Here is a 24,466-nt window from a genome sequence, read left to right as displayed (position 1 = left end):
TGGGAGCAGGAGGGTAGGGACTGCTTGTTCTTCTCAGGGCCTTTATCTCTAGATCTGTACAATGTCTTTTTGTCCTTGGTTAGGCAAGTACTGATGCAGAGTTACTTGATGAGGCAGTTCCACAGGCCTTCAACATTTGTCATGATAAACAGTGGTCTGTATTACCTGAAGAATGTGATCTGTCACAGAGTTTATATTAAACAGTATCTACAGAAACTGGATACATTAAATTTGCTTTGCATTCCTCACTGTTTCTTAACTTTATTTACATCCTCATCAGAGAAGAAAGTAAACCTTACTCATAGGTCCTCACAATGAATACTGGCAAAAGAGGCTTATGGGCTGGAGGGATGGCTAAATGGTTACGAGCCTGTTTTACTCTTCCAGAGGGGCCAAGATTCATTCCCAGAAGCCACATTGTTGTCAGGCAAGCAGCTCACAAGTGCCTGTAACTTCAGCTCCAGAATATCCAATGACTTCTTCTGGCCTCCACAAGTACTTATACACACACACACACACACACACACACACACACACACACACACACACACACACAAAGAAACCTTTAAAAAAAGAGACACATAACAGTTCTATACAAATTATTCAATTCCAGTAAATGCTTAGATTCATTAGCAGATGCTGAATACTGAGTGATGTTTAAATTTAGCAAACCTTTCCTTCTTTGCTCTGGGCCCAATGCACCCATATTAACAAAGGAAAACTAAGAGGAATGATGCTGCGGTTAAACACAGCAGCACAAGCGATCACAGCAAAGGTCAGTGGTTAAACCCATCCTGAGACTCTGACCTAACCAAGTCCCGTAGACTGCTAACTCATGCTTTTCTCCAAGGAACTCAGCAAGCAGTGGAGATTTCTATTCACCATCATCACTCCCCATGTGTGATACGAAGTTTACAATGAGTGTTTTCTGATTGAACAAAGAGCCTGATATCAGGACTACAGAGGGATAGTGTTGTTGTTGTTGTTGTTGTTGTTGCTGTTGCTGTTGTTGTTGTTGTTGTTGTTGCCACTGTTTTGTGTTTGAGAAAATGAATTTTAAAAAACTGGAGACAACATTAACATACATAGTTTATTTGCTGGCTCTGAATACATCCTCTGATAGAAAACTGTGAAACGATCATAACTGTAAAGACTTAAAAACATGTAGGGCATTTTATTTAAAGCTCAAGAAGTTCAGTACTCACAAGAAAATGCAAGGAGCCACATAGGCACTGATCTGACTTGCTATACAGCACAGTACTCCAGATGACAGAGAGAATTAAGCCTATGTCTGTGGGAAAACAGCATAGCAGACAGCAGCTGAGGAACAGAGGGTCACTGATTTCACAGGCTGACTAACATCAGGAAATAATTTAAATGCAACTTTTACAGAAAGCAAATATGGATGGAATTACTTTGACATTTTGTGTGGCTGAATTGCAAATGGTAAACTCAAAAGTACAAAAATCCAAGCCTCTATCTTGTGGGTATAAAGAAAACCTACCACTGTTGAGTCCGCGTCCACCCGCGAGCACAGCCTTCTAGCAGCTCCTCTGTCGCCCATCCACACCCACCACCAATTCACCATGGATGACAATACTGCTGTGCTTGTCATCAACAATGGCTCCAGCATGTGCAAGGCAGGCTTCACGGGCGACTATTCCACCCGGCCATCCTTCCCTCCATGGTGGGCTGCCCTAGGCACCAGGGTATGATAGTGGGTATGGGTCAGAAGGACTGCTACTTGGGCGATGAGGTTCAGAGCAAGAGAGGCATCCTGATCCTGAAACACCCTATTGAACACAGCATTGCCACCAGCTGGGACGATATGGAGAAGATCTGGCACCACACATTCTACAATGAGCTGCGTGTGGCCCCCAAGGAGCACCCTGTGTTGCTCACCTAGGCCTCCTGAACCCTAAGGCCAACAATGAAAAGATGACCCAGATCATGTTTGAGACTTTCAACACCCCAGCCATGTATGTAGTCAACCAGGCTGTTCTGTCCCCGTGTGCCTCTGGTCGTACCATTCGCATTGTGATGGAGTCCTGAGATAGGATCACCCACACTGTGTCCATCTATGAGGGCTACCATCTCCCTCATGCCATCCTGCGTTTGGACCTGGCTGGCTGGGACCTGACAGACTACATCATGAAGATCCTGACCAAATGTGGCTACAGCTTCACCACAACTGAGAGGGAAATTGTGCGTGACATCAAAGAGAATTTGTGCTATGTTGCCCTAGATTTCAAGCAAGAGATGGGCCACTGCCGCATCCTCTTCCTCCTTGGAGAGGAGCTCTGAGCTGCCTGACAGCCAGGTCATCACAATGAGCAGTTCCGATGCCCCGAGGCTCTTTTCCAGCCTTCCTTCCTGGGTGTGGAATCCTGTGGCATCCATGAAACTACATTCAATTCCATCATGAAGTGTGAAGGTGACATCCGTAAAGACCTCTATGACAACACAATGCTGTCTGGTGGCACCACTGTGTATCCAGGCATTGCTGACAGGATGCAGAATGAGATTACTGCTCTGGTTGCTGGTACCATGAAGATTGAGATCATTGCCCCTCCTAAGCGCAAGTACTGTGTGTGGATCGGTGGCTCCATCCTGGCCTCACCATCCACCTTCCAGCAGACGTGGATCAGCAAGCAGGTGTACCATGAGTCCCTTCCATAGTGCACCACATTTGCTTCTAGGCGGACTGTAACTGAGTTGCGTTTTACACCTTTTCTTTGGCAAAACTTAACTTGTGCAGAAAAAAATACGAGACAACATTGGCAAGGCTTTATTTGTTTTTTATTTGTTGTTGTTCTTTTTAAAAAATTTTAAAGGTTTTTTATATTGTTTTGTTTTGTTTTGGCGCTTTTGAGTCAGTATTTAAAAACTCGAACAGTGAAGGCGACAGCAGTCAGCTGGAGCAAACATCCCCCAAAGTTCTACAATGTGGCTGAGGACTTTGATTGTACATTGTTTTTGTTTTTGTTCTTCTTTTAAAAAATAATCACTCCAAGTATCTATGACATAGATGGTTACAGGAAGTCCCTCACCCACCCAAAAGGGGAGGATGACCATGTCCATGCCCTGAGTCCACACCGGGGAAGGTGACAGCATTGCTTCTGTGTAAATTATGTACTGAAAAGTTCTTTTTTAAATCTTCAGCTTTAATACTTCATTTTTGTTTTTAATTTCTGAATGGTCAGCCATCGTGGCCCCCTTTTTATTTGTCCCCCAACTTGATGTATGAAGGCTTTGGTTTCCCTGGGAGTGGGTTGAGGTGTTGCGGCAGCCAGGGCTGACCTATACACTGACAACACTGACATGAGACCATTTTAATAAAAGAGCACACCTTACAAACAAAAGGAGGAGGAGAAGGAAGGAGGAGGAGGAGGAAGGAGGAGAAGGAGAAGGAGAAGAGAAGAAGAAGAAGAAGAAGAAGAAGAAGAAGAAGAAGAAGAAGAAGAAGAAGAAGAAGAAGAAGAAGAAGAAGAAGAAGAAGAAGACCTACTTGCCAACTGTCTCAGCATACTGTACTGAAGGTGTACTACTGCCAGCTCTTCCAACTTTAAGATAGAACCAAAGGACTATAGGCATGTATAGACAGACATGTGTATATGGATATCTTATATTTGTGTTCACTGGTAGAATAAGAAAGGAATATGAGCCAATTCCAGAGGGTCATGAAGATACCAACCCCCATGAGTATGAAACCAATTTCTCTCTGTGGCTGAGGCTGTTGAGAGAATAGTTGAACAATGGACACAGGGAGAAGTATAATTCTAGACAGCCATCTACGAGCTACATTATAAAAACATCAAAATTAATAAGACTTCATTAAAAGCAGGAGAGGAACAAGGGCTTGAATGTACTGTTCTCTAATCTGACCTTCCTTCCCTTATGCATGCTACTGAGGGTAAAGGGTCATCAATTTGGTTTGGCCACTACCATGTAATTATATAAAGTGTACTAAGGATTGCTCTCAGTTCTAAAGCTTCATTTGACATAACAAGAAAAGAAATCCTCAAGACGCACAAAGCATTGTATGTATGTATGTGTGTGTATGTATGTATACACACACACACACACACACATATATATATATATATACATATATATATATATATATATATATATATATTGAATGAAGATGAAAGCACAATACTGACCACAACCTATGAGACTGGAGAACCAAGATTAGCTACCATATAATTATTACTGAATTTTTTATCAAATTGTATTTATTTATGCTTATCTCAGCTTCCATTATACTCAGAAAATAATATGATTGTTGTTAACTTCAAAAAAAGAAAAGAAAATAGTGCTCTTACTGGGAGATGGGAAGACAAGGGAAATACTGAGAAGCTATTGGGCCAGCTAATCTGGCATGTCCAGCAGGAAAAAAGAGATCCAGCACAAGGTGGAAAGCAAAGACCCACACCTGAGGTTGTCCTCTGGCATCCATGTATGCAGCATGCACACCCATCTACACTTGCACTCGTGTTCTCTCTCTCTCTCTCTCTCTCTCTCTCTCTCTCACACGCACGCACGCACGCACGCACGCACGCACACACACACACACACACGTGTATTGGGGGCATAGAAATAACTCTTAAGTTGAGAGTGTCTTACCTGAAATGCTTGAAACTAGAGTTGTTTCTGATTTCAGAGTTACTTGCTTGGGGATCTTTGCAAAGACTTTACCAATTACTGAAATCCAAAATATACTATGTTCCAAAATCTAAAATTTTGGCTTGTCATGTTAGCACTCAAAAGATCCTGGATTTCAGATTTTCAGATTAGGAATGTTCAACCTACATGTCAAATTCAATGGATTCCAACAGTAACCATCACTTTTCTGGGTTAGGGAGAGTTTTGACAGATTATGATAAGAGATTGTTAGGACTCTTTTCAATGCTTTCTTCTACTTGTTCTGTATAGAGACAATCTCTTGTGCACTGTGTAAAAGAAATCACCTGCTAATAAAATAAAAAGCCTATGGCCAATGAGCTGAGGCAAGAAATAGGAGGTGGGAGTTCTGGCAGAGAGAGGGAAATTCTGGGATTGAGTCAGGCATGGAGAGATTCCTGTAGACACAGAGGAAGACAGTCAGTTACACAAAACTGACGACCAGGTGACCAACCACGTGTTGGGACTTAGAATAGAATAAACAGGATAATTAAGTTATGAGCTAGTTGGGGAACAGGCCCAAGCTTATGACCTAAGCATTTATTCATAAATATAATTAAGTCTCAGTCGTTACTTCAGCAAACTTATGTGTGGGTGGGAAAGACCACAATTATAGTTCTGCTACTTATACAGCTGTGTTTATTACTGATACAGGGAGGAGTGGTAACTGAGAGTCACTACAGTCTCCTCCACCTACCCAGTGTAAGTCTTCTGTTACACATATCTGGAGGGATGGATGTCTTTCCCTAACCTAAAAGCCACAGGCCACCATTATACTTGGTAAAGTTCAGCAGATTTCTTCAATATATGTCCTCTGATTTGCTATTTGACTATTTTTCTATTTTCATAGATGTTAAATTGTTATTTTTAATAGTTTTGTCCCATGTTGTTGTTGTGGATCACTCACGCTAACAACATGCCCTACCAGGTAGCTGAAAGAATGGGGACGGTTCCACAGGAAGTTTGGCCGTGTTCTGTCACTTTCCCCTCAGCTGCCATGCAAAGCAAAGTGCATCTACTTTTCTTTCCTAAGACCTGGCTGTTGGCAGAATGAGTGCACTGTGCCAAAGTCCATTACAAATACCAACTGCTGCCCAGGTGCCACTTTTCTACAAGACTTTTGGATGAATAAGTTTCCTTACATTATCTCAATTACTATAAAGATACCACATATTAGAGAATCGTGGAATTTGGAAGTGGGGTTGATGTGTGGAGTTGGAGCAGAGTAGGAAATCTACTCATAGAAAAGCATCTATGGGGTTCTCTCTTATTGAAGTCACCCTGTTCAATGGAGGGGTCCATCAAGTACTATAATTTATTTACCTGCCCCCAGCAGCTTCATGAGTGTCAGTAAAATAAACATTTGTATAAGAATTTACCATTCTAAAAAGATTTGGCCAGAGGAGAATTTTGAGAATATGCGTAATTCTCTATAAACACTGGTCCTTATTTTAGAAGACTGTACCAGGAATTTCTCAAAACAAATAAAAGTCAATAATAAAATGATACAGCCATGTAACAATGCATCTACATGCAGCACTCTTGCTTGATAAACAAATGGAAAGTGAGCAACTTTACCTGTTCTCCTATATTAAGAAGGTGTGGGAAGATGGCTCAGTCAGTAAAGTGCTTGCTGTGCAAGCATAAGGACCTGACTTCAGATCCCCATATAAAAGCCAGATGCAGCAGCACATATCTGTCATACCAGCACTGAGACATGGGAGGGAAGCAGAGGCAGGTGTATCCTGAGAGCTTACTGGCCATACAGACCGCCTAGCAATTAATTCATAAGCTCCAGGTTCCATGAGACCCTATCTCAAATGTGGAGAGTGAATGAGAAAAACACCTAATAAACCACCTCTGCTATATTCACATGTACCAACATATACATGTGAACATACCCATACGGACATGTATACACAATATACATATACTCACAGAATTAAAGACTATAAGGAAGATGGGTTGCATGAAGTCAATAATGTCACTATTAAAAATGCCCACTTAAGAATTATTAGGAATATAAAGTTAGATGGGTAGGGAGGTGGGGAAGATAGGGGAGGAGTTGGAAAAGGAGAAAGAATATGACAAGATATGTTGAAAAATAAATAATTACATGATCAATATAAAAATTCCATTTAAATGGTAAATAATGTATTTTTAAAAAGTTTAACCTGACATGTCATACACCATTGATTTTATTAATCAACTTATATAACATGTTTAGCTCACTAAGTAACCTGCAGGTACATTATTTAAGAATAAGTTTTCAGAATTGCTTGAGAGGCAATCTTGGCATTGAACTATAAGTTCTGAAACCCGTGATTCACAGAGCCATAGACCATTATCTGTTTGTCCACTGACAAACCCTCTGCTCTTTGTTTACTACACACTTAACAGATGACTATGATGTCTCCACACTCACTTTATCCAGATCTCATATAACAGTTACAAGATATAATACAAGCCCAATTACCCACTACATATATAAAACACACTGCCTCTCTTAAGCTGCAGTATTGAGAGTGACCCAGAAAATCAACTGAAATAAGACCCAAGGTCTAAGATGATAATAGGAGGCATTCAGCTCATGGGAAGTGTACAACCTAAAGGAGCAGATACTTAGTGTTAAAAGCTTTAACATTTTAAGGTTTAGGTACCAAGAAACTACACACATGCACACACCCTTCTGTTCTAGTTAGATTTTAGGCAACTTGACACAAATGAGACTCATTCTGGGAAGAGAGAACCTCAACTGAGAAAATGTCTTCATCAGACTGGCCTGTAGGCAAATCTCCAGGTTATTTTCTTAATTAAAGATTAATGTGGGAGAGCCCAACCTACTGTAGGCAGTGCTATCCTTAGAAGGTATAAGAATACGAACCTCGGATGCAAGCCAGAAAGCAGAGTTTCTACATGGTCTCTCTTTCAGTTCCTACTTTGACTCTCTTCACAAAGGACTGTAATCTGTAAGCCTACATAAAACCCTTTTCTCCCACCACTTACTTATGGTTATGGCCTTTAACTCAGCAATAGAAGCCTAAGACACTTTCTCAATAATTGCCAAAGTAAAGAGATCTGTGTAAATCCATCCCACTTTTTTGGACAGTACACAGAATTCATATTATAAAGGGCCAGGTGCTAGAGCTATGGCTAATAGGTACAGGGAATGCTTAGCCTATGCAAGGTCTTCGACTCCATCTCCACACCAAAAAGTGTGGCTCAAAATCTGCAGTATATAAAAGTATACCCATTAATAATGCTTTTCTCAATTGGATACTCAGACAAGAGGGTCACCACTAGGGAAAGCTAATTCTTCCTCTCTCAGCAGTTGTTAATTGCTTACAGCTCTTCATCAAGGCATGGGGTCCTCTGAGATTTCCCCCATCTGTGTTGGGGTGTTAACTGTTGTTGGAATTGTTCAGATTTTGCTTAGGTAGCGATGTTGTTGAGATTTCATGGGTGTGGTTCCCTGTCATAGCTAGATGACACCATATCACAGCAACTTCACAGATCTCTGGTTCTTACAATCTTGCCTTCTCCATATTCTGCAATGCTCCTGGAGCCTTGGGTACAGGAGTTATGCTGTAGATATATCATTAGGGCTGGGCATCCACAGTCAGCTGTTTCCTACCTCTTGACTAGTTGTGGCCTTCTATAATTGTCTGTTTATGTTGCAAAAATAAGCTATTTTGATGAGAGGTGAGAGCTACATTTACATGGTATACAGATATATACTTAGGGTACAGTTAGGAAATTATACTGGTTTAGGAAAAGTGATGGTAGTAGGTTTTTCTCCAAGACCCAGGACCTCTCCATCCCATGAGTAGCTGGCCAGGTTTGCAGACAGAACAACAGAAAATCTGCACATTAATAGCTATTTTCTTCAATAGCTAAAATTGTGAACATCTGACTAAACTCAAGATGGAAGTTCATATGATTGAAGAGAGAGAGAGAGAGAGAGAGAGGGAGAGAGAGAGAGAGGAGAGAGCACATAAGCTGCACATAGTGATATGCATCCATAACCCTAGAACTCAGGAGATTAAAGCAGAATAATCACAAGTTCCAGGCCAGTCTAAGCTGCACAGCCAAACTTTGTCTAGGCAAAAGGAAAAAAGGTTCTTCAGCTAACCATCAACTTCATTTCAAAACAAAGCAACCTTTCCTCTGAGCCTATTCCTGGAAACTTCTTCCTACCCTCGGAACCCTAACCATCTGTACCAGGTTAAACATTATCCAAATAATAATGGAGAGACCATGTGGAAGAGGAAGGCCACTAACAGTCAACTGGCCATGCTGACATCTTGAACTTCCAGCCTTCAGGACAGTAAGAAAATATATTTCTCTTGTTTAAGTCACACAGACTAGTGTATGGCTTGAGCATCTCTCCAAAATAAAAATGCTCTGAAGTAGAAAAATCTTTGAACACTGACATATGTCTCAAAAGTTCTAGATTTTAAAGCATCTCACATTTCAGGTTTAGGATGAAGGATGTTCAATCAGTTTGATCTATTCAAATGTTCTAAAATCTAAAACTCTTCAAAATAAAATACTTCTGGTCCAATTATTTAAGATAAATATTCAACTTATATTTTGGGGATATGGCCCACCTATTCTATCTTTTGTGGAGAATGCATGTAGCTTCTCTAGACCATCAACAATACTCACACAGCTAACTCAGACCTCACTTCCCAAATAGGAAATGTTTTCTTTATAGATGAGAAAATACAATATGCAATTCAGTGTCCCTAATTACTAATCAAAAGGTGTTCTGTTTGTTTTGATTTTCTTGGATTACTATCATAATGAGGTTTCTTGATCTGCCAAAGGAAATGGTGGCCACATAGATCTCCTGACATGAACTCCACTTTTAAAGAAAAATTATCAACTAGTTCTCCCTGTTAAAAACTGGTGCATCCCCTAACCCCAGCTACACTGTATCAGGGACGATCATAAAAAAAGAGAATGGAAAGACTACAGAAACAGTGTGTTCAGGACATGACAGGGCCACTGTACTCATGAGTATAGCATAACAGCAGTGCTTGCCTATACAAGACCCTGATAACAACGAGCCATTCATCATTCCAGTATGGAAAGGAGAGGGACTCAGCAGACCCCATCCCTAATTGAGACACCATATTTCTGTATTTATGCTATAATTTCCTGAATTATTTTTATATGGAATATAGCCAAAGTCAATAACCAGAGTTATATTAACGACACAAGAAATGCTTCACATCACACATCCAGCCTTTATGTGTTTCTAAGGGCAGAATAAGATGGAATTGCAAACTGCCTTTAATTCATCTTAGCTCAAAACTATGTCAGTTCAACAGATTATTTGATAAAATAACTTTAAAACAAATCAAAATGTAGTAGCTTTAATGGAAAATATGTTGCTCACCCTACAAAAAGTAGTTCCCAAGTGCTGGCCCCTGCATGCCTGCAGGGAAGTGTTCTGGACTGGATACTCACAGGGAGGTCAGAAGCTGGCTGACATACAGCCTGCTCTCCAAAGTCCCACTACATATGCACAGAGACATGCACATACATGTCCCACTTGTATACACATTATAATAAAGCCAATCAAAATGTGTCAGACATGACCCAAAAAAAAGCACAAAACGTTGACACAGCAGGGTATAGAATAAATACTTTTGTGTGAACAAAGTTGTTGTAGAAGACTTCAGAGAAACAGTGACTTACAATTGGGCCTTACAAGAGGAGTAAAATAGAAAGAGGTTAGACACTAGACTTCAGAGAAAACCCTCACTCAGTATGTGGTTGGCAAATGAACATCAGATAAGCCTTAGTTGGCTCATACTGGGGAGAAAGGGGAAGGGTTGGGACCAAAGTGTCACATGGAAGGCAGCTTCCATCCCTTGGAGCCAGACTCACAAGATTAATGTTTACCACACAGGAAACAGAGGCCACAAAGACTTCTGGGCCAAGAAAGAGGCACATACAACCAAATATGACTTCTAGAGAGTTCCATAGGAAAAAGTACTGAAAAGGAACTGCAGGAGAAGCAGCAGTTTCCATGAGTTCCAGGAGTTCAAGAACTTTAGCAGCTTTCCCCCAAAAGATCAGATCCTAGTTTCATTTCTGGCTGGAATAAAAAACAAACAAACAAATTAACAAACAGCAACTTAGAGGAGAAAGGGTTTATTCAGCTTATACTGCCAGGTCCATCACTAAGGAAAAGTCAAGACAGAAACCTGAAGCAGCTAATCACAAAGACTAGAGATTAGTAAATATATGTAGGCCTGCTAATATTCAACTCACATTTTGCACTTCAAGGTCTACCCCCATTAAATGGTGCCATCAGATTTTTGCACTGAAACTTTCATATCAATTGAGTAAATCAAGACAATACCCCACGGACATGCCCACAAACCAACTGGATATAGACAACCCTCATTGAGACTCTCACTGTGTCAAGTTGACAACTAGAACTATGATGTGGTGGGGGATATGAAAATAATTCTTCTGCTGAAAATTCCCCCATTGTCCTACATCTTTCCACAGTTTTCTTTCATTTGTTTGATGGCCATGGTTCAGGTTCACACAACAGGTCCCAGAATATTCTGAAAAGTTACCCATTCAATGCAAGGAAGAGACACATGATTCACACTAATATTTACCACTACAATTCAATCCTCATAAGAAATTTATGAGAAGTCAACATATATCATCCAAACACTATTGGTGGGGCCTTACTTTGATCTTAAGTCAAGCTAAGCAATAAAAGTGAATTAGAGAAATATGAACTCACTGTATATTTGACAAATATTACAAAATTATTATGGATTTTGAGAGTTAATGATATAATACCCACATTATTAAAAGATACATTATCTTATGGATATATTTATAAATAAAACAATAGAATGTATGGGAGTGGATCAAAACCATACTGACATAGGGTAAACTGGTTGGAAGGCATAAATGAAATAAGATGGACTACAAACCTGTGATTAATGAAGCAGGGTAATGAACTCAGGGCTTTCATTTATTATATTATTTCCTTTACTTTCACAAATTTGAAACCAGCCATAATAAAAATCACCTAAGTGGAAGAAGTCTTAAACAATATTATTCTAGCAGACATAAGGCAATCACCCTGCCACACACTATGCTCTGGAACCTGTGTCTAATTTCCTGCTCATCAGCTCTCTGACACCTCAAACTCAATAGGTGCCAGAGGTACCTCTCACTCCTTCATTTCAGCATTGCTCTCCTCCCCATTTACTGTCCATGCCACAGTCAGTTCCCCGTGAGTCACCTTTAATTTCTTACACCCACAGGCTTCGAGGTTCTGCATAGCAGCAGCCATTCTTCACAGCCTCTTCACCTTCCTGAATTCATCACACACTACTTAGCAGTCTCCCTTAAAACCATCACAGTGGTTGTAATGCTGAAAGAAACATCGCTGCCTAGCTTACAGACTCTGGTGGTTCCTTGCCAACCAAAGGACAAAAGCCTCGATGCTCAGCAAAGCAGGCTCTGCTGATCACTCTGTGCATATAAGGCACTGAGGTTTCCTTGATAATATCTGAGTGAACTCAGTTCTCACAAAAGATGTGAAAACTGTTTTACAACTAATTAAGGATCAGATTAATGAGTGATATCTTCATCTTACATATGATATTCACATTCATATTACAGGACCCCTTAAGGCAAAATAGCCAGGCAGCCATTATAGAGAGTCAGCATCAGCAGGCAGTACTCTCAGTACTGTGTCCAGGCTAAGTCCTGCTTGGCTTCTCATTCAGGAGAGGATCACACATTCATGGCAGTTGCCAGGGGAGTAAGCCACACATCAGAGCTTAAATGACATGATGAAGCCTCAAAGGCAAACCCTATCTGCTAGCATCTTCTTCAGTCTAACAATGACAGCATCTAAGAGAAACAAACAAAAAACATATTAACCATAAAGGGTAAAGAAATAAATACCCGCAAAAGGCACATATTCAATGAGAATTACATTACATTATCAATCACATTCATTAAAGATGCTCAAAATAAGGTTAGCAAAATACAAACAGGAAGTGTTGAGAGGGAGTGTCACATGTCAGCACCAAGAGTAGAGTCTCATCAATTATGGCCTCTGTTTCTTCTTTCCACAGGCCTCTCAGTTGCTCAGCCCCAAACTAAAGATTACATTTGCAGAAATAAAAAAAAAGTCTCCTGGCTTCAAAGCCATGTGACTCTGCAATTCCAAACACGATAAAGAGAAACCTACAGGGGAATCACTATCCCTGAACTCAAGAAATATTACAGAGCAATAGTGATAAAAACTGCATGGTATTGGTACAGAGACAGACAGATAGACCAATGGAATAGAATTGAAGACCCAGAAATGAACCCACACACCTATGGGCACCTGATTTTTGACAAAGGAGCCAAAACCATCAAATGGAAAAAAGATAGCATTTTCAGCAAATGGTACTGGTTCAACTGGAGGTCAACATGTAGAAGAATGCAGATCGATCCATGCTTATCACCCTGTACAAAGCTTAAGTCCAAGTGGATCAAGGACCTCCACATCAAACCAGATACACTCAAACTAATAGAAGAAAAACTAAGGCAGCATTTCGAACACATGGGCACTGGAAAAAATTTCCTGAAAAAAACACCAATAGCTTATGCTCTAAGATCAAGAATCAACAAATGGGATCTCATAAAACTGTAAGGCAAAGGACACTGTGATTAGGACAAAACGGCAACCAACAGATTGGGAAAAGATCTTTATCAATCTTACAACAGATAGAGGCCTTATATCCAAAATATACAAAGAACTCAAGAAGTTAGACCACAAGGAGACAAATAACCCTATTAAAAAATGGGGTTCCAAGCTAAACAAAGAATTCACAGCTGAGGAATGCCGAATGGCTGAGAAACACCTAAAGAAATGTTCAACATCTTTAGTCATAAGGGAAATGCAAATCACAACAACCCTGAGATTTCACCTCACACCAGTGAGAATGGCTAAGATCAAAAACTCAGGTGACAGCAGATGCTGGCGAGGATGTGGAGAAAGAGGAACACTCCTCCATTGTTGGTGGGATTGCAGACTGGTACAACCATTCTGGAAATCAGTCTGGAGGTTCCTCAGAAAATTGGACATTGAACTGCCTGAGGATCCAGCTATACCTCTCTTGGGCATATACCCACAAGATGCCCCAACATATAAAAAAGACACATGCTCCACTATGTTCATAGCAGCCTTATTTATAATAGCCAGAAGCTGGAAAGAACCCAGATGCCCTTCAACAGAGGAATGGATACAGAAAATGTGGTACATCTACACAATGGAATATTACTCAACTATCAAAAACAATGACTTTATGAAATTCGTAGGCAAATGGTTGGAACTGGAAAATATCATCCTGAGTGAGGTAACCCAATCACAGAAAAACACACATGGTATGCACTCATTGATAAGTGGCTATTAGCCCAAATGCTTGAATTGCCCTAGATGCCTAGAACACATGAAACTCAAGACGGATGATCAAAATGTGAATGCTTCACTCCTTCTTTAAAAGGGGGAACAAGAATACCCTTGGCAGGGAAGAGAGAGGCAAAGATTAAAACAGAGACAGAAGCAACACCCATTCAGAGCCTGCCCCACATGTGGCCCATACATATACAGCCACCCAATTAGACAAGATGGATGAAGCAAAGAAGTGCAGACCGACAGGAGCCGGATGTAGATCGCTCCTGTGAGACACAGCCAGAATACAGCAAATACAGAGGCGAATGCCAGCAGCAAACCACTGAACTGAGAATAGGACCCCCATTGAAGGAATCAGAGAAAGAACTGGAAGAGCTTGAAGGGGCTCGAGACCTCATATGTACAACAATGCCAAGCAACCAGAGCTTCCAGGGACTAAGCCACTACCTAAAGACTATACATGGACTGACCCTGGACTCTGACCCCATAGGTAGCAATGAATATCCTAGTAAGAGCACCAGTGGAAGGGGAAGCCCTTGGTCCTGCCAAGACTGAACCCCCAGTGAACATGATTGTTGGGGGGAGGGTGGCAATGGGGGGAGGGTGGGGAGGGGAACACCCATCAAGAAGGGGAGGGGGAGGGATTAGGGGGATGTTTGCCCGGAAACCGGGAAAGGGAATAACATTCGAAATGTATACAAGAAATACTCCAGTTAATAAAAAAAAATTAAAAAAAGAGAAACCTACAATTAATGACTATAGCGGTTTAAATAGAAATGGCCACCATAGGCTCAAATATTTTAATGCTTGGTCATTAGGGAACAGCACTACTTAAGACAAATTAGGAGGTGTGGCCTTGTTGTAGGAATTGTAGCACTAGAATTGGGCTTTGATGTCTCAGATGCTTAGGCCAGGCCCACTGTCTCTTTTCCTACTGCCTGAGGATCAAGATATAGAACTCTCAGCTCTTTCTCCAGCACTATGTCTACCTGGACACTGTCATGCTTCCTACCATGATAATGGACTAACCCTCTGAAATTGTAAAACAGCCCCAATGAAACACATTCCTTTATAAGAATTGCAATGGTCATGGTGTCTCTTCACAGAATTCGGACATTGGTCAAGACAATAGCAATACTCCATTTAGTGACATAGCAAATGGTAACTTCCCAGATGATATACGCAGCAAATATGAATACAGCAGGCAATAAAGGGGACATAAATTCTTCTGTCTCTTCACAGGCCTCACAGCCTGACAAAAACAAACTTTTCAGATAAAATAGCTAGATGGTACATTATAATCAGGAAACATGAAAATAAAGGAGGAAAAATACACAGGGAGAATTGTGAGAGCTACACATGTAGAACAGTGAGATATTAGCCAGAAAAGAGAAGGATTCATTGGAAACAAAAAGAGGATATATCATTAAATATAAGTTAGCTACTCAGCTCCTTGTCAATCAATTTTCTGCCAATGGTTACACTTTCCCATATGTCTAAAAATAAGATGCCCACCATCAATTATTTGAGCAAAGCTCAGTGTTCATCTCATCACTTTGTCAGGGGCAATGGGGCATGAAACAGAGAGAGACAGAGCTCCATGTTGACACCTGCAGCAGCCTAACCAGTTTTTTCAGAGACTTCTCTCCAGAAGAAGCCTAGATTCTTAACCTGGCCACAGAAAAGAACTTCAGGATGAGACAATACGAAGCAGAGTTGGAGGTTACAGGGGTTACATATAATATGGATTTTAAAACAGATGTTAGTAGTGAGAACATGAAGTATTGCGAAGAAACTATGACTACACGGACTAATTGACTGATGACAACTTCACTGATATGGAGAAACTGGAATGTTGCAGGTCAAGAGCTAAATTATCTTGGGGTATCTTTATCTCCCCTTTATTGAAACTTATTAATTACCCCCTCTGTATATGGCTTAACATCTTTACATTCATCAGGTACATCCTTTGAACTGTACCACCAGACTCTCAGTTTTTTAATCAATCAAAAAAGCTGTCAGCATCTAAGGAAAGACTTCCCTGTTTGTCTGTAACCTGTCTACTGGATATACCTACCAAAATATTTGCAAAGTGTTTTATCTCATGCTTTAAGTGTCTGTTACTTTAAAATGCCGTGGGACTGTTACCATGCTGGAACATGGGTTTGAGCTAAATCTCTGTTCCTGGCCATGCTGGGCTCCAGAATAAACGCTCTCACTTGTCCCTTTGGACTGAGAACTTTTGATTTCATGGGTGTGGAAAAGTTCGAGAAAGGTTCCCCTTAAAAGTCTTAATGACCCAATGAATGAAATCACATTGTTCAAACGATTTCTAAGAAACTTCTTTCTGTCCTTTCCCCCCTTTTCTTGGTAAATAAGATCAAGGAATGGTATCTGAGGTGAGTTGGATAGGGTTACAATCTGATAAAGTAACACCATAGATCATAAGGGTTGCACAAGAGGCTTAAGATTTACCCTTTACTGTAAAAGAAGTGTCTTGTGAAATTTCTTTTTTAAAAAATGCAGGTTTAGTGTTAGGAGATGAAAAAGTCCATACCTGGTCCAGAATGCTTAGGCCTTAAGCACGATTTGTTGCTACTTTAACATTCTTAGAGAACGTTAGAGAAAAATAATATTATCTCTATAAAGGCAATATTCATAGCAAAATGTATCTGTTGTCATAGGAATTCTTTACTCTCCATTGGAGAGACTTCATTCAAATTGAGAGAGGTGTTCCTTCATTTCTCCCTGTCTTTCTACCTGCATTAATTTGACAAATGCATGAGAACCTGCTCTCTAACTCTGGAAAACAGTGCAAGGCACTAAAACAGGGAACCAGTTAGAAATAGTATACAGTGGTTCCTACAACCCACGGAAAGCCAATTGTGACAAAGGAGAGAAAAACAGCACTGGAGGAGTCTTTGTCAACGCTCATTCTAGTTCATATGATAGCAGTGGGTAGTCAAGGCTCTGGGGGAATTATAAGCAGTTAAATGTACATCTCACCATCTGGCTAGGTGTGGCTGTCAGTCTAGCATAATAGAAGGACAGGTCTGCTGCAAAATGCAGAGCCAGGAGCAAAGTGTTAGCTTACGTTGATTACTAAAGTAAGAATGATGCAAGTGGCCAGAGACGAGTAAAAGAGGCAAAGCTCACCGCTGAATAGAAAGAACTGGAAACCACCTATGCAAAAATTCTATCTAGAGCCACAGATATGAAAGCAAAAATCATCAGAGCAGACCCTTGGGCACATCTACATTTAGACAGGGAGAAACAGGGACAGCGAGCACATGAAGAATACTTATGTGACTGGAAGAAGTTCATTCTGAATTACAAGTAGTAAATGCATTGAGGTATGCACCTGAAATAGAGAGTAAAACAGGGTCACGAGCCCCTACCCAGATTTACAGACAAATAAATGGACATTTTCCTAACACTACCTAGCCATTTCCCATGTGTTGAACCTAAGTGACAGACTATTGGTTGAATGCAGGAGCTTGGCTGTTTGTATGTTCTTAAGAGCCTGGGCATCCCCAAGTCCCGAGGCGACTCACCTGGAATATACCTGAGGTGCATGAAAGGAAATCCAGCACTCTGTTTAGCAGCTAACAATCAGAGGGTGAGGCCATCCATCCAAAGACACAGAGGCTCTCTCAACACTGGCTAGGGGTAGGACAGAGGCAAGGCCATCACAGCAAGGAGATGGACCTACCAATCTTTCTTAATATATAAGCACACCATAAGCAACTGCTTCTGTCCTTCCTATGCAACCTAGTAGCAGTGTAGGGATCCCTGCCACTTGCACATATAAACAAATTCATAGTTCCACTTACACCTATATCCTGCTTAGCTTAACAAGCAAATATCTCATTAAAATGAATCAAGTGGCCTCAGGCTATGTTCAGGCTCTGAAACTGGTTAATTTAAGACAACCCTCAGAGCCAGACAATTTCTATTTTTGAGCTGGCAATATCATTGTTTTAATTCTCTCCCAAGGCAGGTGCTACATTACTTGTGTGGCCTCTTATTATCTACTCACAACATGTGTGCTACAGGCCATAACATCCAACTGCAACATCTATTTTCCTTGCTTTGACAGCTAGCTCTGTAATGCTACCCATAGCTATGTCCTTTTTACCAAATCCAGTCACTTCATGCAGAGTAAAGTCCATTGTTAAGAGCCATCCAAAAACAGGTTTGCATAAAGCAATCACAAACATCTCAGATGTGCAGTCTCTGTATCATTTATCAGTGTTTAACTATCCTACTCAACACGGCTAAGCACTACACACAGAAGAGAAAGACTTCATGGCTTAGCAAGAAGACAAGCTGCATCTCTTCATTCCTGACCTCAATACCTCTCTTCTGCCTCTGAGACCACTAGTTCACTTCTGTTTGTACCCCTAGTCTAAGATTTACACATATCGATAGATGTACAATAGCCCTCTTCTTATTTATCTTTCTTTTCTGTGTGTGCATTATGTAGTGGTTATGCAACATGTGGGTTTATTGTAAAGGTGTGTGTTGGTATGCATGTAGGTATGTGCACCTGAATGTGGAAACCAGAGGCAGATGTTGGTTCTCTCTTGTGTGTCTCTCTCCATCTTTATTTTTTGAGACAGGGTCTTACTGAGCCTGATGCTCATCAATTTGGTTATATTGGCTGTCCAATGTACATCAGAGATGTGCCCATTGCTGCACCCTGTCCCTATCCCCAGTGCTGGGGTTGCAGGCATGCACCATCTTGCCTGGCTTTTTGTATGGGCTCTGGACTCTAAAGTCAGGTTTCTCATGCTGATGTGGTAGGTGCTTTACTGATTGAGCCATCTCCCATCCCCTTTCCTGGTTTGAATATATACAGATAATATTTTCTACTAAGAGGTTATATCTATGGAACAAAGACAATAATAGCTTAAACAAGGTAGGAGTCCATCCCTTGACCCCGGCACATAGAAGATGGAATAAGCGTTCCTGGGAAGAACCCATGGCTCCCTGTCTGAGCATATTACCATTTAAGCAGAGGAAAGTGACGGGACAAAGGAAGATATTCTCATTCCATTTAAGGGCATGGCTTCCAATTGGCATACAACTACTTTACATACACCTTATTGGCCAGTAGTTGGTCATACTTGGTCAAATGGTCACACCTGGCTATAAGAGAAGCAAGAAAATAGTCCCTTTTTTCTAGAAGGCCATTTATTATTTTAAATTTTCATTTGTAGCAATCATACTAGACAAATCTCTCTTTTGTTTTCCGGGATGCAATCTTTTACTTAGGTTGAACCTTGTAAATTCATGCATGTGTATTGCTATGCAGTTGCACAGTTTTATCTATGAGCTTAGGTGACGGGTTTGCTTTAGAATTGTGGATTTAAATTCTAAATGTGGCGAATGAATATATCACAATTACATGCCCCCACTGTTAGACACCTGGATGTTTTAAACACAATATATTTACTGACTGTTTGAATCGAGAAAAATGTTAAATTGGCTAAATGCTAAATTATATGGTTCAGTCTCAGGTATGCTCTTGTTACTTCGTGAAGCTTGTAAGCATTCTACACCAGGCCAATTTAAACTGAAACTAGCAATGCTTAACCACACAGAAGGAAGAAATAAGTCTGAGATCCACCTAGAGTTTCTGCTATTCTAATTAAACCTTGGGTGATGTTCTGGGTTCCTTAACAACTGAAACAAAGAAGTATGGTGTGTCATTCGTTCGTCATCATTTGATACAGGTAAATAGTAAACAGAAACAAATGCTTGCTCAATTCTACATTCTAAAACAAAGCTGTCTTATTATACAAAGCTCAGCTAACAGGAAAGGGTAATGCCATTAACAATCAGTTGCATTAAAACAGAACAAGACTTATTTAGAATAATTTTTGTTTTACCTTTAAGAAATAGGGGGCTAAGTATTCCCAGTTTTTCAGGCTAGGGATGTAACTCAGTGATACAGAACTTGCCTAGTATGTGCAAGACCCTTGGTTTCATACTTAATACAGTGTAAAATACTGGGGAGAGTTTCTATACAGGGACAGATTGATGGCCCACATGCAGATCAACATGTAAGATCTGGTAAGAAGTGGTCATGGGCCAAGGCTCTTCCAGAGTGTGATAGCTCCCCTGTAGCTTCTTAGTATTTTCCAAGATCACACTTTTCATTTTTATCCTTTTAATTTTTACATACATTTGATAGGTATTTTCCTTTCCATGTATTTCAAAAAAGTTTTTTGGATTATAAAAATCTTTGGAGTATCAAATGATCATTCAATACATGTATACAGTAATTATAATCCAGTCAAAGAAAATAACATTTCCATTTCTTAAGCCATTGAAAACTTCAAAATTAAAACCTGGAGCTGGAGGTGGTGGCACACACCTTTAATCACAGTACTCAGGAAGCAGTGGTGGGCGATCTCTGAGTTGGAAGCCAGTCTGGGCACCAGAATGAGTTCCAGGATAGACAGAGCTAGACAGAGAAATTCTGTCTCAAAAAAGTTTAAATCCTACCTACAATAGCTTACCCCAATCAATATACTCCCCCTCAATGTTTCATGCTTTTTACTATTGCTCTAAACAATTTATCTCCAAACAGAATTAGTTCATTTTTGTACTGTTTTAAATCAGCAAGAATATTGAATACTCACTTTGTACTATGCTGTACTTAAAATAGCATCCCTCAAGTCTCACTATAACTTCATGATGTAGGAATTACTAACACAACTTTACAGTTAAGAAAGCTGGGTATTTCCAGAGTAAAGAAGCTGCATAAAATCACAGGTCTCCAATTCCATACTTTCTCCTAGTTGCAAATGTTCAGATGGCAAGTCATTGTGGCTAAAATTTAACTCATCTTTGTGAACACTACATGTGCCTACTGTGTTGAAGCACCAACTCTTTCCCAAAGCAAGCTAGCAGATATAATCTGGCCAAACTGAAGCCCCTCCAAAAATCTTGTTTCCCACTTACTCTGCAAAAACCTCCAATGCTCCAATGTCTATTCTGTCATTGCCTCCATATTCAGTCAACAAATGACCCTTCTATGCCACAGACACTGTTCCAGTGTTTGGATGCATATATCAGTAAGGAAAACAGTCAGATTATTATTGCTGTATATCTCCTAGAATATATACTTCTAGTATGTGGCCAGATACAAAACCAAGATAGATCACAATGTGAGTTAGAAATAGAAAGTGCCACACTTCAGGCAAGGAAGCAGGTAGAATACTACAGGGCAGGAGAACCATGGTCCTGCCCCCAAAATCCAGAAATCTCATTTTAAGATCAGCAGGAGTAGGATCGTTCCCCCCATACCCCAGATATGTGTGTGTGCACATACATGTGTGTGTGTGTGTGTGTGTGTGTGTGTGTGTGTGTGTGTGTTTATGAGAGGCCACTCTTTTCTTAATTGCATTTTTTATTTACATTTTAAATTTTATCCCATTTCCTGGTTTCCCCTCCAGAAACCTGCTATCCCACCCCCCTGCTTTTATGAGGGTGCTCCTCACCCATGCACCAACTCCCTCCTACCTCCCCACACTGACATTGCCCTACACTGGAACATCCAGCCTTGACAAGACCAAGGACCTCTCCTCCCATTGATGGAGGGGCCATTCTTATTCAAACCACTGCAACACTACATACTCACCAAAGCAAAAATCTGCTAAGAGGACATCACAATTCTTAACATCTATATACCAAACACAAGGGCACCCAAGTTCACAAAAAGAAATACTACCACAGTTTAAATCATAAATTGGCCCTCACACACTGATACTGGGATATTTTACTCTTACCAATAGACAAGTCATACAGACAAAACTGAACAGACAAATACTCGAGCTAACTAATGTTGCAAATCAAATGAACAAAACAGATATTCACAAAACACAAATAAATATATACTTTCTTCACAGTACCACATGGAACCTTCTCCAAAATTGACCACAAACTCAGACACGAAATCTCAACAGAAACAAAAAATATTGAAATAACATCCTACATCCTATCTCACAACCATGGATTAAAGCTGGATATCAACAACAGAAAGCTTAAAACTCATAGAAACTGAACAACCCTATTAAAGGAAAAATATTTCAAAAGAGAAATAAATTACAGACTTTCTAGAGTTAAAAGAAAATGAACACAACATACTTAAACTTATGGAACAAAATGAGGGTGATTCTAAGAAGCAAGTTCGTGGCAGTATATATATATATATATATATATATATATATTGCAAATATTTTATTAATTTTTCCATTTATGTTCATAAAGGAAATTTGTGTATAATTCTTCATTTTATATATATACATATACATATACGTATACATATACATATGCATATATATTGATAGATAGATAGATAGATAGATAGATCAAAACATATGGTGAGATCTCTTACAAACAATATAAGAATACACCTGAAAGCTCTAGAACAAAAATAAAGAAATTAAGCTAGAGAGATGGCTCAGAGGTTAAGAGCACTTGACTGCTCTTACAGAAGTTCTGAATTCAATTCCCAGCAACCAAATGATAGCTCACAACCATCTGTAATGGGATCTGATGACTTCTAGTATGTCTGAAGACAGCTACAGTGTATTCATGTAAATGAATCTTTTGTTTTAAGATGAGTCTTCCCACTTCAAAAACTGAAAAAATCATACCACAAAGAAGTAGACATCAAGAAGTAACCAAATTCAGGGCTAAAATCAATTAAGTATAAACAAACAAATACAAAGAATCAATAAAACAAAGAGTTGAGTCTTTGTGAAAATCAACAAGATAGACAAATCCTTATCCAAACTAATTAAAAGGAGAGAATATTAAAATTAACAAAATCAAATGAAAAGGGTAACCTAACAGACAATGAGAAAATTCAAAGAATTATTAAGTTTACTTTAGTAGCCTATACTCAACAAAATTGGAAAGTCTTAACAAAGTGGATGATTTTCTGGACAAACACCACTTACCAAAGTTAAATCAAGATCAGGTAAACGATTTAAACAGTCCTATAACTCCTATAGAAGCAACCATTATGTCTACCAACCCCTACATTGAAAAAAGCTGAAGTCCAGCCAAATGGTTCAAGCACAAAATTCTACCAAACTTTCCAAGAAGAATTAATGCCAATACTCCTAAATTATTCCACAAAATAGAAACAGAAGGAACATTACACAATTTGTTTCATGATGCTACAGTTACCCTGATACCCAAACAGCATAATGGTTTCATAAAGAAAGAGAATTACATTCCAATTTCCTTTATGAATGTAGATGCAAAAATACTCAATAAAAATACTTGCAAACTGAATCCACAAACACATTAAGTAGCCTTCATGCCAGAGTTGCATGGTTTAACATACCTAAATCAATAAATGTAATCCACCATATAAACAAACTAAAAGACACAAACATGATCACCTCATTAGATACAGAAATACAAAAAACAAAACCCTTCATGATCCTGAAGAGATTAGGAATATAAGGGACCTACCTAAATATAATTATACACCTTATAACAAGGTTACAGTCAACATAAATTTAGAAGGAAAGAAACTCAAAGTAATTCCACTAAAATCAGGAACAAGACAAGATTGTCTACACTCTCTCCATACCTATTTAATATAGTACTTGAAGTTTTAGCAAAGAGCAAGAAGACAAATTAAAGAGATCAAGGGAATACAAATTTTAAAGAAAGAAGTGAAAATATTATTTGCAGATGACATGATAGCATACATAAGTGATACTAAAATTTCCACTTGAAAACTCCTACAGCTGATAAATACCTTCAACAAAGTGGCTGGATACAAAATTAACTTACATGCAAATGGAAAATGGACTGAGGAAGGAATCAGGGAAACAGCATCTTTCACAATAGCCTCCAATAGTATAAAATATCTTGGATAATGCTAACCAAGCAAGGGAAAGACCTGTATAACAAAAACTTCAAGACAATGAAGAAAATATCAGAACACTGAAAGATTTCCCATGCTCATGGATCAGTAGGATAGAATTAGCATAGTAAAAATAGCCATTCTATCAAGAACAATCTGCACATTCAATGCGATACTCATCAAAATGTCAACATAATTCTTATTTGATTTTGAAAAGACAGTTTTCAGTTTCATGTGGAAACGCAAAAAAAGAAAAAAGAAAAAGAAAACCCACAGGAGAGTTAAAAAACAATCTTGCATAATAATAAAGGGACTTCTGAATATATCACTATCACCATTTTTAAATTGTACTACAGAGCTATAGTAATTTCAAAAGCATGGTATTAGCACAAAAAGACATGTTGATCAATGAAATCAAATTAAAG

At 39.5% G+C, this 24,466-nt stretch overlaps 1 protein-coding gene and 1 pseudogene across 2 annotated transcripts in view; one reads left to right on the top strand and one right to left on the bottom strand.

Moving 5' to 3' along the window:
* Slc9a7 (solute carrier family 9 member A7) overlaps nt 1-24,466 on the bottom strand; it is a 181,025-nt gene that overhangs the window by 111,284 nt on the left and 45,275 nt on the right. The window lies entirely within an intron of this gene.
* On the top strand, nt 1,572-2,905 carry Actb-ps7 (actin, beta, pseudogene 7; annotated as a pseudogene).

This window comes from Rattus norvegicus, chromosome X (assembly GCF_036323735.1).
Source record: "Rattus norvegicus strain BN/NHsdMcwi chromosome X, GRCr8, whole genome shotgun sequence".
In the NCBI taxonomy this organism is placed as follows: Eukaryota; Metazoa; Chordata; class Mammalia; order Rodentia; family Muridae; genus Rattus; species Rattus norvegicus.
This window is presented reverse-complemented; position numbering and strand designations above follow the sequence as displayed.